The sequence below is a fragment of the Odocoileus virginianus genome, chromosome 19 (genome assembly GCF_023699985.2).
Source record: "Odocoileus virginianus isolate 20LAN1187 ecotype Illinois chromosome 19, Ovbor_1.2, whole genome shotgun sequence".
Taxonomy (NCBI): domain Eukaryota; kingdom Metazoa; phylum Chordata; class Mammalia; order Artiodactyla; family Cervidae; genus Odocoileus; species Odocoileus virginianus.
Window position 1 is genome coordinate 31,971,141 of NC_069692.1, and position 10,697 is coordinate 31,981,837.

The 10,697-nt window shown below is 36.2% G+C and overlaps 1 long non-coding RNA gene across 1 annotated transcript in view; it reads right to left on the reverse strand.

Annotated features, from left to right (window-relative positions):
• The window catches only part of LOC110138870 (uncharacterized), a 118,680-nt gene extending 108,318 nt beyond the window's left edge, over positions 1–10,362 (reverse strand). The window contains exon 1 of the long non-coding RNA XR_011481913.1: positions 10,210–10,362. This is a non-coding gene — a long non-coding RNA (uncharacterized lncRNA). The remainder of the gene's footprint in view (positions 1–10,209) is intronic.
• Positions 10,363–10,697: the final 335 nt, after the last annotated feature.

Here is a 10,697-nt window from a genome sequence, read left to right on the forward strand (position 1 = left end):
TCCCTTCACGCTCAGGCCATCACTTCATCTACCAACCTTCTCCAGAACATTCCAAAGTGCAGAAGAAAGAGGTGCAGTGAATCTGCTTCTCTCACAAGAAGCAGCACATCAGCCAAACTCCGCCATACTCTGTACAAGAAAGGAATTGGAAATTGACCCATCACTGGAGAATGGAATTCTCCCTCCTTTAAAGTGGGCACTGGAGTAAGAAAAATTATGACTGTGCTGGAATATCTTATTTTCTTTTTACAAAGTTCAAGTCCATAGTACTTGACTATCTCCTGCACAAAAAATCATATATCCCAAGAAAAAGACAGTTCAAAAGAATACACACACCCCAACATGTTCACTGCAGCACTATTTATAATAGCCAAGATATGGAAGCAACTTAAATGTTCAATAACAGATAAATGGATAAAGAAGATATAGCATGTATATATAAGGGACTATTACTCAGCTGTTAAAAAGAATGAAATAATGATAGTTGCAGCAAAATGAATGGACTTGGATATTATCATATAAAGTGAGGTAAATCAGAGAAAGACAAATGCATGATTAGCTTATATGGGGGATCTAAAAAAAGGAATGATACAAACAAACTTACTTACAAAACAGAAACAGACTCGCAGCCTTGGAGAATGAACTTATGGTTACCAGGTGAGGAGGGTGAGAGGGAAGGATAGATTCAGGGTTTAGGATTGCCATGCACACACTGCTATATTTAAAATAGATAATTAGCAAGGACCTTCTGTATAGCACAGGGAACGCTGTTCAATATTTTGTAATAAATGGGAAAATAATTTGAAAAAGGATACATGTATATATATATATAACTGAATTTCTTTATTGTACACTTGAAATTAACATAATATTGCTATTTAATTATGCTTCAATATAAAATAAAAACACGTATAAAAAGGAGTAACAAATTATGAATCAAATTATCATGTGGGCAACTGGAGCTATTTCCTTCTGGGAACTCAGAGAGACAGTAAAGGAGATACCCTCAGAGTTACCTCACTCCAGGATGAGGAAAATGGGGTATTTAAACAGCAGTTTCTATCAGACATCAATTGGGAGCTTTTTTGGGGGGGAGGAGGTGTTAATTCTATGATAGTGTTCATTTAGAACAGACAGAGAAGGATCAGCTGATCAGAGTAAGCAGTCAAAGAGCCACGGAATCTACTAGTTTGAAGACTCGGCAGGGTGCGTGGAAGTAGTAATTTTCAGAGGGCTGTGAGTACGGCACCTGCGGCGTCTCGCTGTGTTCTGTCCCTTGCACCACTCAGATTCTCTCACACCTCATGGTCACTCCGTCATATCGCTGGTTCACAATTTCTTTTGTAAAATGACTTTAGGAATATGAACAGTTCCCACTGCTCCAGTTGATTCTGAGACCATAACTGATAGGCCCTATGTCCTTTATCATTCAGGCTAGCTTTTTCTTCCTTTTCAGCCAGCACTTCAGTCTCTCTAGGTGGCTTGCCTGGCCGGGCAGCCCAGCCTCTCGTCCCTGAGGGTCTGAGTCCTGAGCCTTGTCGGAATGTGACTGCTGCAGTGTGTGATCAAAGTTATCAGCATGGGAGACATCTCACTGAATCCCCTGGGTTGCAGACATGCTCTTTCTTTTCCTCATTAGCTACCAGCAGCTCTATCCCCTCTTGATAATCAGGGTATGTCATCCTGCCAGTATGGTCATTTCTTTCTTTGCCTGCTTGTCAGGATCCAATACTTCGGCCAGCTGCGAACAGCTGACTCATTGGAAAAGACCCTGATGCTGGGAAAGATGGAGGGCACGAAGAGAAGGTGACGACAGAGGACGAGATGGTCGGATGGCATCCCCGACTCAATGGACGTGAGTTTGCGCAAGCTCCAGGAGATGGTGAAGGACACAGGAGCCCGGTGTGTTGTGGTCCATGGGGTCGCAAAGTGTCGGACAGAACTGGGCGACTGAACAATACTGCTCCTACTATGAGAGGCACAAAATCACCAGATGATAGTCCTGGCTAAGAGTTAATGGAACACTCATCACGTCTGTTTTCAGAAGACTTACTTCCCATTCTGGAAACCAAGACCTCTAATCCAGCAAATCCTGTGGAGAGAGGAATCACCAATTCCACAATCAAACTGATGAGGCACTCTGACTTCCATCCTTCAGTTCTTTTTCTGCCAGGGACATAGAGTAATACAATGGCAAGAAATTAAAAGTACATAATACCTCTTCTAAGCAGCACCCCCCCTCCTCAAAACTTCATCCCCAGCTGGCTTTATAACCGTGCCTTTAAAACCTAAAGAACAGCATTCCATTAGGCCCGCATCTTCTGGGTGATGCATATAATAGTAGAACTAATGGGTCCCTAGGTCATATATTCATTGTTGAACCTCTAACCCTGTAAGTGATTCCCTTGATCCAAGCAATGTCATGTGGGATTCCATTATGATAAATCAGACATTCTGTAGGTCCTTTGATTGTGATTGCTGGAAAGGCAAAAGGTCACATTCATTGTCAATCTGAAAGCAAGCTGGCATGCACAGAAATGATAAAAGTCAAAGGGATATGAGTGGGACACTGACATTATCTGTAAATTTCCTGAATCTGTCTCCTCATGTATCAACTGGACCAAATAATAATATATCTTATAGGACTTCTATGGGAACCTACTTTTGAAGCAGTATAGAAATGTGAGCTATAAATATTCAGGTTTTTTTTTTTTGAGAGAAGCTACAAATATCATTATTCCAACCTCCAGAAAATGAGAACCTATTTTGAGTTTTCTTTTGCATTATATTTCATACTTAGCCACCTGTGGTTAATAAATCTAAGATATAAAAATTAGGCAACTAAAAAGAAAAGTGATATATGTTTAACTTATATATGTTTAACTTACATATGAAAAACAAAGATTTCTGTTTCCTAAAGGATTGTTGCTACTAATAATGTATACAAAAGAAATTAAGAATAATTAATCTTCTAAAATAAAATCTGAAATTAAATATTTGGGCAGTTGATGGAAGAGAATTATCTCAAAAGTTGATTATCTTAAAAAATAAAATCAATGAATGATACCCTTATTTCAAAGATTTAAGAAGAGTAATCATTAAAGTAGGTTTTTTAGTATTATTTCAAAACTTATTATATTCCTTTAAATGTATCAACGGTATTTTGTTTCTATGAGTATCAACTAAAACTATTTTATACTCAGTAAGTACATATCCATTTTTGTGAAAATCTAGTTTCTGCTAAGCTGCATTAATTTTTGTGGACTTTATAAGGAAAAATGATGGCATAGCCTTCAGAACATGAGGCCATATTGTAAAATGCAAGAGCCAAGTCTAATAAAAAAAAGTTTACTATAAAAGAAAAGGCATGAGGCTGAGACTGTAAGAAGAAATGAGGTTTCATCACTCAGAAAGAGCATTTTTGTACAAAGAAGTTGTTTTTAAGAGAAAGAGCAGATCTGACCTAGTTAGTTCAAATAGTAATGTTGACGAGTAAGATAATCTTGGAGAGATAGAGCAAGTTTTCTCAGAGGAATGAGACTCAACTGTCAGACCTGATAATCAATTAAATCTTTAAAAACTACTGTTATTTTTAAAGAGAGATAGATTCCATTTGCAGGAATTTTCTTTGTCTTTCCCTTTTTCATTTGTTATTATGGCTAACTGTAGTTGCCTTAAATATACATATCTTATTACAAATAAAGATCAACATGAACTTTTCTGAGACCACAGTGAAATCTATTTGCACATTCCTGAGGCTGCTCAGTTATTCACTCATAACTGAAGAATATCTAGTATCTCTTCTCACCCACTGCCAATAACATATGAGTGAACACAAAATCTTAGCTGCAGCTGAGAAATCTAGTTAGATTTGTCTCAAACCTCAAAGTAATAAGAAAAATAATGGGCAAAGTCATACTCAGTAAAAAAAACACAGTGAGCTCCCTCCCATCCTTTCACAAAGGGCAAACATGAAAAGAAAAAAATTCATTAATGACAGCAAACACCTGTCTCAAGGATTCAGGCTGGACAAATCAGGACTGATAACTATACCAACATCCAAGATTAATGTTCTCTTTTGTTCACATGGAGAACCCTAGACATGATTAAAGCTCTGTCTGTGACCACATCTCCTCTTTCTGCAACACAGAAATGCTTTCCTTCTCATCAACCTGAGAGATAGCTGTACCACATTCTCATACCCACACTCAGGAAAAATATATAATATTGTAAAGCAGATTGACTTCATGTATTTTACCACCTGTGACATAAACTGGTACATATGTATATATGTATATATATTCATATACACATATATATATTTATAATATATACATTTTATATGCAGTAAGTTTTATTCTTAACTTCTTGATGAGTTAAGCTTTTCTATTAGCATAGAAGTATTTCCATGAAATATTTAAAGCTGATGTTCTAGAGGAAATAATATTTTTGGCAATCCCGGGGAGTGAGGAGTTTATTTTTTCCATTATAATGCACAACTGCAGAGAAATTTGTTTTCTTTATATCTTTACACTTGGATGACATTTTGGATATTATTTTTCAGGCTACCTTAAAAGAAATGTGCATCTCAGGATATTTAATAATGAGTGCCATTCCCCCAAAACAAGGATATATGCAAAAAGGAAAAAAATTTAATGTTTAAGAAGAAAGTTACATGATTACCAGGACAGAAATTATTTTTAATCACAAGGTAATGATTTGAATCAAAATTCAAGCCCTTGGTGTTACAATTTACAGTAGCATAATTTTCTGTGAAATTTAAATATGTATAAATTAGATTAAATTCTGTCAAAATGGAAAACTAGATCAAATATTTTGTCAAAAATGGATGTTCAATTCACTTTGAAATTTTTAAACTGGTAGTCAGTTTAAAAATCCAGTGTCAGACTGGATTTGACCTACAGACTGGAGTTTGCTAATCTCTGCTCTAAATTTACCCCAGCATGATCTGTACTTTAACAAACTAAAGTAGTGGTATTTTAACAAATTAGCAATTACATTACATTACATTATACAAATTGAAACACTTTTGTTCTATTCAAAGGAGAATACAAGAGTTAAAAGACAGAGTTCCTGATTATTGCAGTATTTATAGTATTATATCAATATATTTATGCTATTATGCTTTCTTGCTTGACAATATTATTTAGATTTAATTTATATTAGTGCCGAGATATTCAACTAACCTGATCACCATACCAAAATTCTAGATATTAAATAAAAAACAGATTCAAGACAAAGTTGAATTTCCCTATTTGCCTCAAATACTTGGATTTTCAAAGACAGCAAATTTTAATGCAAGGGAAATTCTGTGAACTGAAGATGCCACCTTTATGTAATACTGCTATTAAACGCCTACTACAACCATTTTATAAATTTACAACAGCCTGTCTTAGAACACTTTTATATACTTAAGGTGTTTAACAAAAATTTGTGATTCTAATCCAAATTCAAATATATAAAGCTCTCCTAGTAAGTAAACATAATAAGCAAATGTATTTGAATTCAACAGTATGAATGTGCTCTGAATATTCTGAAATCTCCTCAAATGACTCTACAAAAAACATGAAAAATAATGGAGAAAAGGATGGGAAAGGAACTAATATTTACTGAAGGCCTTTCTCTGTGTTTTTTCTGTTTTCAGCATATTACATAGATCATCTTAAATAGCAATCGTCTTCCCTTCTATACTCTGAATCAAGGGTTGGCAAATTTTTTTCTGTGAAGAGCTAGACAGTATTTTAGGCTCTACCTATCTCTGTCACAATTATTAACTGTCAACATAGCATGACAGTAGTCCTGGGCTGTACATAACTGCAGTCCCTTGTTCCAATAAACCTTTATTTGTTTAGGCTGAAATTGGAGTTTCATAAAAATTTTATGTCAAAAATATCCTTCTTGTAACTATTTTTGAACTATTTTCAAAGGCAAAATTATTCTTAGCTTGCGAGTTATACAAAGAGGTGTCAGACTGGATTTGACCTACAGACTGGAGTTTGCTAATCTCTGCTCTAAATTTACCCCAGTATGATCTGTACTTTAACAAACTAAAGTAGTGGTATTTTAACAAATTAAATTAAACCGATGGTTTAATGAAAGATCTATTTACTTTTATTCAGTTCTTATGCCTCTATGGATTCCATTTACTTCTGTGTTTAATTTTTTAGCATCCAAACAATTTCATAAATTTAAGTAGAAATTTATGGCTAAAATCAAGGTGATTATCGCAATGTTAAATTTTAAAATTTCATTAATTTGAAAATGAAATCTGATGGATACATATATATGGATGGCTGAGTCCCTTCACTCTTCACCTGGAGCTATCACAATATTGCTAATCGGTTATATCCCAATACAAAAAAGTAAAAAAGTTCAAAAGAAAAAAATGAAATCTAAAAGTTAATGCCTATGCTTTGTAATGAATGCGGTGGTACCTTTTAAAACATAAAACTGTAAAAGATAGTATAACAGTTAAAAACTATTTCATAGTATGCAGTAAAGTATATTCATTTAGATAAATTGTGAAAACAATTATGAATTCAAATCACATACGCTAAGATTCAGATCAAGAATATGGAGTAGGAGGACACAGAACTCAACTCTCATCAAGAACACATCAAAAATACATCTACATGTGACACAACTCTCACTGAACACTCACCAAAGACTGGGTCAAAGACTCGGTAGGGCCAAGACTGAGAAAGATCCACATGGACCTGGGTAGGAACGGAAGAGGAGTGATCAGGTCAGGACCTGTGCCCCCGGGAGGGGACTCAGAGGAAATAGAATACATGGGTGGAGGTCCTCCCTGGGAGGATCTTTGCGACCCCATGGATGCAGCATGCCAGGCTTCCCCGTCCTCCACTGTCTCCCAGAGTCTGCTCAAGTTCATGTCCATTAAGTGACAGACATCTGTTAGATGTGCTCAACCCTTTCAGTCTTGGTGGGGCCATATGACTAGTTCCTCCTCCCCCAAAGGAATATGAACAGAAGGAACTGGAAGTTATTCTGTTCTAAGAGTAAGAAGAAGCAAGTGTACATTCTTTCTACTCTCTTTCCTTTTCCACCAGCTGGTGATTCAAAGGAGTTTAAGGACTTCTATTATTTAAGGTGGAAATAGCTTGAATCCTTCACTCAATGGACAGACAAAAGTCACCAGGAAAACAACCACCTATATTTCTAAGCCAGTGAAATTTGAAGTTTAGTTGTGACGACAGCCAGAATCAGTCTAATAAGGATAATGTCTCAAGGGTTTTGTTGTTCAGTTAGTCATGTCCAGCTCTTTGCGACCCCATAGACTGCAGCATGCCAGGCTTCCCTGCCCTTCACTATCTCCCAGAGTTTGCTCAAAGTCATGTCCATTGAGTCAATGATGCCATCCAACCATCTCATCCTCTGTCTCCCCCTTCTCCTCCTGCCTTCAATCTGTCCCTGCATCAAGGTCTTTTCCAGTGATTCAGCTCTTCACATCAGGTGGCCAAAGTATTGGAGGTTCAGCTTCAGCATCAGTCCTTCCAATTCATACTATTCTGGGTTGTTTTCCTCTAGAATTGACTGGTTTGATCTTCTGAGTATAATGTCTCAAGGGCAACATGTCCAAAGTGGAACTTTCCATCTCCAGGACATTCCTTGCCCACTCTTGGCCACCTTGATAAATGTAGCACCAACCACTCAGCTTCTTGGGGCTAACACCTTGGTGTCATAAGCCCAACATCTACTTTTGAAACATAAATCAGATTATGACAATCCCCTACATAAAACCATTCAAAATGTTGTCTATGAACTGAGACAAAAAGTCCAAATTTCTTATTGTAAGCCCTCCAGTATCTTTAACCTCACTTATCTGCCACACATACTCTCAGTCCTTGCATTCCAGCCAGAGTGACTCCTTTCAGCTCCTCAGATGCACTGAACTCTTTCCCACCACAAGAAACCTGAGCCTGGGTTACTGTCATCCTGGAATGCTCTCTTGACCTGATTAATTCTGACCTCTGCTCAAATGCATCTTCCTCAGAACGGTCTTTCCAACATCACTGTCTAACTTAGGTCTCCCTTTTTCCCCTTCCCATAACATTGTATTTTCTTCATAAATTTGTTATATCTAAAATAATACAAACATTTTTCTTTCTATTGATTCAATGTCTATCTCACCTACTGGGCTGAGTTTCCCACAAGGGTAGCAGGTTGACATGGGCTACATCTGAGGTTCCATTATTAAAACTGCTTTTTATGTTTCTTTTTATTTCATCCTATCAAAATGTATTTATTTTATGCACTTGGTAAATTAGTCAAATAGTACAGGCATGCAATTTATAAATAACTATGCATATGTTAACTGTTGCTTCTAAAAATATTTTTCTAATACAGCTATTCAACCAAACCTTAGACACATTGCCGTAGACCATAAAGTCCACAAGAGGAGGGATTATGTCTGTCTCTGTCCCCTTCAAATGGCCTTGCAGATGATTACACTCTATAAACACTTATTTAATAGATAAGTGAATAACAAGCATCTACAATTTACTGTCTTTAATAATTAGTTGGAATTATTATATGTATGCTAGAGTAACTAAATCTGTATTTGTAAAAACAAATTATTCTAGGCTTGCTTTAATAAACAGACAAAAATCAATTCATAAATAATAGCATGCATTTACATATGAACAATGTGCTAAAGTCTTCTAAAATTATGTTGTCTTTTTCATAAAGGTTAAACACCTCCCATTATCTTCTTTAGCTATTCATCTATTCAGTTAAAATTTTCTTCAATATACTACAAAAGGAAATGTCAGTCTTGGCAAATGATTGCCAATTCCAAATTAAACAGACTCTGAATTAATGAGGTTTTATGGTATTTCCAAACCAACAAAATTCACTCACCATGCTCAAGGTCATTGCTTCCATTTTTAAATGATACATTTAACTTTTAAGTCAGTAGTGATTCTCAACCCCTATGGTACATTCATATCTTGCAATCATGTCTTGGGAAAATTAAAATATTATTGCTATTAAAATTCATGTCTTCAGTATAATCAACACCATACTTTTACAGCTTTTTCAAATCACATAGCTTCTTTACTATTTCTTAGACATATTAAAAATACAAAATTTTTTATATTTTTAATGTAATATTTTCTATATAATATAGTTTATTGTTTAGAGCATTTCCAATCATCTGCCCCAATTTTTTTCTCCCCTTTGTCTAGTTCCTTTTAAACTGAAAGAATGTACTTTCTTCCTACTAGTAAGTTACAAAAATGAAGTGACAGAAAGTTTAGCAGGGCCTTGATCTCTGATATGTACCAGTCTGTTTTTCTGCAGTCAAAGCTGGAAGAATAAGTTAAGATTTTAATCAGTATGAATTGAATGACAAACATTAACCTCCACACACAGTTACTAGTAGTATTTCCTCTCATTCATTTATTCATTCAATAGTCGTTATTTATGAAACCCCCTTATAGGTCAAGTATTACAGATTGACGAGCAGAGCAGACTTAGACCCTGCCTTCATGGAGTTCACTATTCAGCAAGTGATCAATGTTATACCTATGAGAAGATATTTGAATATATTCTTGCAAATTGTGATAAATGTTAAAAATCAAGAGAACAGATATTCTAATTGCAGTCTACCCACAAACTGGTGATTTGATAAACAAAATCAACTACAATAGTGAAAAGAACATTTTTTTAAAAAAATCCCATCCTGTGTATTGCCAAATAGATGAGCATTAGCCAAGACTTTTCTGGTTAGAACTCACACACTGCTGTGCTGATTCACTCTTGTAATCACATCATACCTAGCTTTTATCTCAGTATTCTTGAATCTTTCATGGTTACTCTGTATAAAAAAGTTATGAAGAGCAAGGTGGGACGTGAAAGAGGAAGTCAAACTCAATTTTTAAAATATATATGTAAAATAATAAAACGTCCACCACGGTAAACATTAAGAAACATTGAGATAAAGGCATGGAAAAACAGGAGGCAGCTGAAATGCTGACAGTGTGACAGTCATTCTTACACACTAGCCAGAAAATAATACAAACAGAGTCTCATTGCGTTTGGCTAAAGACTATACATCTCATAAGTGAATATATATCAATATGTTGATATTGGGTCAGGGAGATCCTGATATGTGGGTCAGGAGGATCCCCTGCAGAAGGAAATGGCAACCCACTGCAGTATTCTTACCTGGGAAATGCCATGGCCAGAGGAGCCTGGTGGGCTACAGTCCCCGGGCTTGCAAAAGAGGCAGACAGGGCCGAGCCACTTAGCGGCTGAGCACAGTCACAGTGGAACCCTGTGTCTCTGCTGTGGAATGTGCTGCGTTGCCTCTGTTTTCTGAGCTTCCAGAGAAAATATCACTGCAAACTTACAACACAAAGGAGAATATGGTTTAATCATTACCGTTTGTTGCTTCACTAACTTGGGATTTTTTCTGGTGAAATCTGAAACCAGCCCCCAACCCAGAGGGCAAGGACAGATGGAGGAATGAGGCAAACCACCCCAGATCAGTGAGTAGAAGACAGGGAGGGTAGAGTCATCTCAGACCTTTGTATTCCCAGCCCCAAACCTCCAGTTTTAATCTTGACACTACATCTGGTGCTCCAAATGACGTGATTTTACTTTTCTTTCTTGATTTATCAACTTTTAGATACCATTTATTCCAGCAGGAGATC